We start from the raw sequence: 8,036 nt of genomic DNA, 5'->3' as shown, positions 1-8,036 counted from the left end.
TGTTTCTGCTTAACTGCATATAAATGCTTGATTGTGTGCGGCTTATCATCTTCTATCATCTGTTTAATCTGGCATTTCGTTGTAGCTGCCACTCTGCAGATATTTATTACTTTCTCCAGCGTGAGATCGAGTTCTTTCAAAAGCTGCTCTCTCTAGAAATTATTCTATCTCGGTTGAGTTCTCCAAATTCACGCGATTTAGCTCATTTTCTCAGTTCAGTTCGTACTGATTAATGTTGTCAGTGCCTTGCATGCACATAAAAAAAATCACTATCTTTCATACATGATGTTTTTCTTAGAGCTGCAGGAGGTTTCATATTTTTCCATTATTTCTTCCAAGTCATTTTGTTTCTCATCACTTTCAAGTGTGAATGTGTTATAGACTTCTAGGGCTTTTTCCCCTGCTTCGTGAAGAAAGATGGAAGACAATACCCAATGGTCTTTTTTTATTACTGTCCGTTGCTGTGAGGTATAGCTCGAATCGCTGCCAGACCCACCTCCAGTTTTTGGCGAGATTGCCCTCCAAACTGAGCTCTGTTGGTGGTTTCAGAACCTCCATTGTTTACTTCTGACACCACATCTTGTTTCTTGTTTTTTTTTTAATGATGCACACAGGCCACCGACATTGTAGCTGAGCTAACTTTATTGATAACACATTTTCCTAATATGAACACATATCTGCAATGTCTGAACTCTATCGAGACAGACTCCAACATGTGCTATCTGACCTTCAACCCCCAGGTCAGGTGACCCCATATATAATACAGAGTACCATATAGTATCTAATACTGGAGTCCACAACTGCAATCAGCTATTATCATGACACTCTCAAGGACCCTAACTTCCTTCCTAAAATGCGGTGATCATAACTGGCCACAATATTCTACTTGGGGTTGAATCAGAGCTTTATAAAGCTTCAGTATAATTCGCCTGCTTTTGTACTTCATGTCTCTATTTATGAAGCCCCTACATTTTGCTAACTACTCTCTCAACATGGATCTGTGCACATGACTCCCACATCCCTCTGTTCCTGTACATTCTTCAGAGCTGTGCCTTAAGTCTATATTGCCTCTCCCTATTGCTTTGACCAAAATGCTATCACCTCACACTTCTCTGTATTAAATTCCATCTGCCACTTGTCTGCCCATTCTTCTAACCCATATCCTGTTGCAGTCGGTCGGTACCATCCTCACTGCCACACCTCCAAGTTTGATATCGGCAAATTTTAAAATTTTACTCTATTCTAATATCCAAGTCATTTCTATATATCAAAAAAGCAGTGGTCGTAGCGTTGACCCTTGGGGAACATCACTGCCTACCATCCTCCAGTCTCAAACACAATCATTTACAATGACTCACTGTTTTCTGTCCTTAAGCCAATTTTTTTTTTATCCAACTTAACTTCCTATTCCGTGAGCCTCAATTTTATCAGCCTCTTATGCGGCACTTTGTCAAACACTTTAAATCTATACAGACAACAACCACCGCATTCTCTTTATCAACCTTCTCTGCTATTTCATCAAAAAATTCAATTAGATTTGTCAACCATGAGTTTTATTATTGGATTATTGTTTCTAACCACTCACTGCGTGAAAACATTTTTCCTCATATTGGCATTGCTTTTCAGCCATTTTATTTTTAAATCTGTGCCCTCTGGTTCTGGATCCTTCCACCAATGGAAACAGTTTCTCTCTAACTACTCAGTACAAACCCCTCACGATTTTGAACACCTCTTTCAAATCTCCTCTCAGCCTTCTCTTCTCCAAGGAAAAACAGTCCCAGCTTCTCCAAACTTTCTACATAACTGAAGTCCCTCATCCCTGTAACCATTCTTGTGAATCTTTTCTGCTCTCTCTCCAATGCCTTCACATCCTTTCTAAAGTGTGGCGCCCAGAACCAGACACAATATTCCAGCTGAGGCTGAACCAGTGTTTTATATAGGTTTATGATAAGCTCCTTGCTCTTGCACTCTTTGCCCCTATTGATGAAGCCCAGATATTTTATGCTCTATTAGCCACTCTCTAAACTGGTTCTTTCACCTTCAATGACTTATGCACATATACCTCCAGGTCCCTCTGCTCCTGGCACCTCCTTCAGAGTTGTACCCTTTATTTTTTTTGTGACTTTGCATTCTTCCTACCAAAATGAATCACTTTGCTGAAAAAGCAAATGAGGGAAGCAAATGTTAGCTATCTAATACCTGGAGAATTCAGCTATAAACCTCCCTCCAGTCTGATAAACATCCATTAGCCACTACCATTTTCTGTTACTCAGCCAATTTCAGATTGATGTTGCTGCTTTCCCTTTTATTCCATGAGCTCTAACTTTGCTCAAGTTTGGTGTGTGGCACTGTATCAAATGCCTTTTGGAAGTCCACATAAACCACACCAACAGCAATGCCCTCATCAACCCTTTCTGTTACCTCATCAAAAAACTCATGCAAGTTAGTTACACACAATTTACCCTTAATTAACCTGCATTTGCCCAAGTGGCTATTAATTTTGTCCCAGATTATCATTTTGAAAATCTTCCCCACAACTGAGGTTAAACTGTCTGGTCTGTAGCTGTTGGGCTTATCATTACAACCTTTCTTGAACAAGGGTGTAACATTTGCATTTCTCCAGTCCTCTGACACCACCCCTGGGTCTAAGGAGCATTGGATAATTCTGGTGTCAATGCCTCCACAATTTCAATCCTCACTGTCCTCGGGTATCCTTGGATGCATCTCATTTGGCCCAGGTGCCTTCTCAGCTTTTAAGTATAGACAGCCTATCCAATACCTCCTCTTTATCAATTTTAAACTCTACATAATTCATCATCATCATCTTCCTTGGTAAGGACAAATGCAAAGTGTTTATTTAATACCTCAGCCATGCTCCCTACCTCCATACATAAATCTCTTTTTTGGTCTCTAATCAGCTTCACTCCTCCTCTTACCACCCTTTTACTACATTTATGCCAATAGGAGACTTCTGGATTCCCTTTTATGTTCGCTGCCAGTCTCTCCTCATGCTCTCTCTTTGCTTCCCTCATTTGCTTTTTCAGTTCCCCTCTGAGCCTGGTTCTCGGTTGTATTATCCACCTGCCATCTGTCATAAGCACACTTTTTCTGCTTCATCTTAATTTTTACCTCTTTCGTCATCCAGGATTTGTTTGCCCCGCCTTTCCCACTTGTGGGGATATACCTTGACTGTACTTGAACTCTTTCATCTTTCAAGGCAGCCCATTGTTCAGTTACAGATTTGCCTGCTAATCTTTGATTCCAGTTTATCTGGCCAGATCCATTCTTACCTCATAGAAGTTGGCTTTCCACCAGTCAATTATTCTCAGACTGGATTGCTCCTTGCTGGCAAAAGATTCTCGGTTCCCTTTTATGTTAACTGCCATTAGATTTTCATTTTTTTTTTTTTGCTAGTGTTACAGACAGGAGTGGGGGGGGGGGGGGGGGGGGGGTGGGGGGGGGTAAGGGGGGTAATTAAAACAGCACTAATTTCTCCCCTCACCACCTGTTCATAAACAAAGGTGTTTTGATTCATTTCCCTCTTTATAAGTGGTGGTGTATTTCCAAACCCCTTGTTTTTGGTGCGATCCAATTTTCCATTAATAACCCCACAGCAAACTCGAGATAGGACGAACTCACACACTCAAAATGCGAAGATGATTCGCAACATCCCTCTCACTTTCAGATAGTAAAAGAGTGAGAGAGAAAATAAAGATTTACAGTACAGAGGCCACAGAGATAAGAAATATGGTTTCACGTGGAGCCCGGAATCAAAGTTCAATAAGATATTCCTACACGGAGGATGGTGAGTTGAAAACTGATGCTGGATAATTCACTTTTCCGGTGGTGTTGACTTCACCTGATGAGATAGGTATGCCGAGATGAATCAGTCTTGTAGGCAATGGTACAAAATTTCCAGCAGTAACAGTGTACGTGGGGTCATGTATTCCACCTGGGCAGAGCTCCTTGTCTGTGAGGCTGCTAGTTATATGGAAAACAGCAGACTGAGCTATGTAGTTCAGCATAACAATATTACTTGTTCCACAAGCCAGAGGCTCATGTAACGTGACTCCCACCGGTCCCACCAGGCCTTTGACAAAGGATGTGTATCCATCGTCTGGATTCCAAAGACTGTTAAATCTATCAGCCATTAGGAATTGAAAGGAAGGTTGTGGCGCCTTTGTCTTAGCAGACAATCCATCTCTTCTTGGCCGGCCTTTGTTATAGCTCTCTTTGAAGTTAGGTTGTACAGTCCATAGGGGGTTGTTAGTGGCTCCTCAGAGATAGCGGGGTGCGAGTTTTCCTGAAACTGCCAAAAGCTTCTTTTGTTCAGAGGTCACAGATGGACATAAGATTCAGCCATTTTAAAAGTCTTTGCTCAGTTTTAAAATTTTAGAAATAGCAATGAGCATATCTATATATATTTCATAAAATATACAGTGTGAGGTCTTAGTTCCTCACACCAGTCTTAGGAAGTATGGCGACCTGTGATAATTAACATGGCATTAACATAGCAAAATGTCCCCAAGGCACCTCAGAGAGTGTTATCAAACTAAACTTGACACTGAGTCACATAGATGGCATTAGGACAGTTGACCAAAAGCTTGGTTTTAAGGAGTGTCTGAAAGAAAGAGATGGAGAGGTGGGAATTCCAGAGTTTAGGGCATTGGCAACTAAAGGCACAGCCAATGTTGGAGTGATAAAAATTCACAATGTGCACGAGGCCAAAAGTGGAGAAGCATGGATACTTTAGAGGGTTGTAGAGCTGAAGGAAGTTATAGAGATAAAGAACGGCAAGGCCAAAATTGAGGGATGAGAATTTTAAAACCAAGTGGCGTGGCTTAACCAGGAGCCAATGTGGGTCAGAGTGATGGATGAACAAGACATAATTCAAGATTAGATACGAGCCACAGAGTTTTGGATTTGCTCAAGTTTATGCAGGTGGAGGATGGGAGCTTGGCCAGGAGAACATTGGAATAGTCTTGATGTAAGAAAGGCATGAATGAGGGTTTTGGCAGCAGCAGAGTTGGATGATGTTACGGAGGTGGAAGTGGGCAGTCTTGGCAAGCAAGAGGTCAGAAGGAAAATAAGCAATTGTATAATAAAATCAAACAAAATTGCAAGTCCCTGGGTTCCACTGTTCTTACCTTAGCTTTGATGTCACCTTTTTGGGTTGTGATTTTCTTGTCCCCATCCTCTGATTCTTTTTTTCCTGCATTTATTTTACTGTGTTTGGTCTCACTGTTTATGACTATGTGTCAATATGGCTGAACAGAACTCTGCTAAAAATGAGGAATTTGAAAAACGATGTAAAGCTTGGGTGGGAGTGGTGTACAAAGTTCCTGATAACAGTGATAAAATAGTAGGATGCAGAAGTCAGAGAAGCTTGTTGCAAAAGCAGAGTGGTGATAAAGGAAGACTTTAATTTTCACAAAGATGGCAGAAACAGAACAGCTTGCATCTCAAAGGAAGTGAATTTCTTGAGCACATTTGGGACAGTTTTCTGGAACAATGTTCTTGACCCAACAAAAGAACAGGCCATGTTAGATTTAGTAATGTGTAATGAGCCAGAATTAACCCACAATCTGATGATCTAATGTTAAGGAACACCTAGCTAACAGTGATAGTAATATAGAATTCAGTAGAGGGAGAAGGGCAGACCAAAGTTTTACATTTAGGTAAGATTGATTTTGAAGGTTTGAGGCAAAAATTGTCCATTAGGACTGACCCAGAAATAAAAACAAACAGCAAAGAGATATAAAGAACTGCAAAAAGGGACTAAGAGAAAAAGCCTGTGACGGATAGTTGACATCATCACAAGTTTTCAAAGTATTTTGAGAGAAAAGGGGATACTAAGGGTAATATAGATCCCTTAAAGGCAGAAGCAGGCAATATTATAAATGAATTCTTTATCTTGCTAAATAGTTAATTTATATGAATCATCACAGTAGAGGAAAAGGATAATGTACCAGAGATATGAGGCAAACTAAATAAAAAAATCAAGAGGAGTAACTAACTAGATTCAAGACAAGTAAAAATTATGGTAAATGAGAAAATAATGCAACTGACGACAGATGAATTTTCAGGACCTGATAGATTCCACTCCAGGATGCTACAAGGTAAGGAAATTATAGGTACTTCAGTCCTGATGTTCCACAACACTCTCGAAACAGTAATTGTCCCTTTGGATTGGGAAGGGCCAGTATCACTCATCAGAAGCCCTGACAGAGACACAAGTACTATAATTGCCTGCGAAGATTAAACTTCCAATGGGCTGATTTGTGCTCCCCTGGACCCTCCACAAATATCTCTTACACTGATCTGGATACCTACCCTAGGATTATTACAGTTTAATCTTTGGTGTAAGTCAGTAATTAACAGCGTAACTGAGCCCATCTCCCAAACATTCATCCATCCACCCACTCAAAAATTTTTGAGATTGCTCAACACCTAACTGAATACAGCAGCTAATGTCGTGAAAAAGAGGGGGGGGGGGGGCTGGGGGGTGTTCTCCTCGCTGCTTATTTTTGCCAGTGCTGTCCAGCGATGGCTGTCTTGAAGCATCGCTGCTGCACCCAGGGCAGGAAGACACAGCTAGAAGGACGCAAAAGGGGTGGGGTGCAGCAACCTTCACAGTCAGAGGTGACCGCCCAGTACCGCTGCTGACTAGTAGATTTGGTCCATGGTGTCTCTGGGATCTGTACCAGGGCAGCAGCTTTCCACTAAACTTATCAATGACTTAAATGAAAGAATAGAGAGCTGAATATCTAGGTTTGCTGACACCTCCATATTAAGTGGCACATTGTAGGTAGCAGCAAAAAGTTGTGAAGGGACATGGATAGATTGAGTGAGTGGGGAAAACAGGAGCAGGTGGAGTCCAATGTGAGAACCCATCACTTTGGACCCAAGAAAGATTTGTTCAGAGTGTTTTAAATGTTGAGAGCAGCAGAGAGATTCAGGGACAACGTGGGAGATAACTAAAAGGGAGTGGACAGGTGCAAAAATAAATTAGAAGACTAATACAACGTTAGCCATCTGTAAAGCAGGAATCCAGTAACTTTATTCAGTGTTTCAGAAAAATAGTTCAAACTGGACAGCAAAGGCTCATGCGGGTGTATAGGACCAGTCCAGCAGTTTTCTCGATGGAAAAGGAAGGTCTGGTATTTTATCAGCTCAAGGTTTGTGCCCTGTAACTTATGGGACAAGACTTGCGGTTGTAAGGATTCATTATCACAGTGGGTGAGATCTTCCTACTTGTAGACTCAGTACGCAGAATTACACATCAGAATAACCATCTCCATACTAACTAGTACTGTAAAGGGGAACTAGGAGATTGTGCAGGACATGAAGAAAAACCAAATATAAGAAAAGCCACAGCCCAGTGAAACAGAACTGAGTCTGATTTTCAGTGGCAGTGCCATTCTGTGTGCTGTGTTGAGGTTGTATTTTGTGTAACTGGTAGTAACATTTATGTGGGGTATTAAAACTATGTCTGGTGGCCAAATTGTGTTTTTTTTTAAATCAATACTGAATGGGTGAATAAATCATCTTCAAACCTTCATTCAAGGAGGTTGGAATACAAGTATAAAATCCTGGTTAGACTGCATCTAGAACACTGTGTCCAGGTCTGGACATCATACAAATTCATTAGAATGAAACTAGGGCTACAAAGGACAAGTTTCATAGACTAGACTTGTATTCTCTCAAGTATAGAAGATTAAGGGGTAAGATAATTCAAGGATTTAATAGGCTAGAGAGAAACTCTTTCTTTTGGTAGAGGAGTCCACAACAAGGTGGCATTTTGTTAAAATTAGAGCTAGGTTGTTCAGGGCGATATCAGGAACCACTTCTCACACCAAATATTGGTGGAAATCTTGAACACTGTCAATGCTGGAGGTCAATTGAAAATTTCAAAACTGGGATTGATAGGTTTTGTTAAGCTAAGGTATGAAGGGATATGGAACCAAGACATCTATATGGAGTTAAGATATAGAGCAGGTATGATGGAAGTGAATGGCCTCTCCCTGTTCCTACTT

Source organism: Cetorhinus maximus, chromosome 12, assembly GCF_964194155.1.
Source record: "Cetorhinus maximus chromosome 12, sCetMax3.hap1.1, whole genome shotgun sequence".
Taxonomy (NCBI): domain Eukaryota; kingdom Metazoa; phylum Chordata; class Chondrichthyes; order Lamniformes; family Cetorhinidae; genus Cetorhinus; species Cetorhinus maximus.
Note: the sequence above shows the minus strand (reverse complement) of the source record.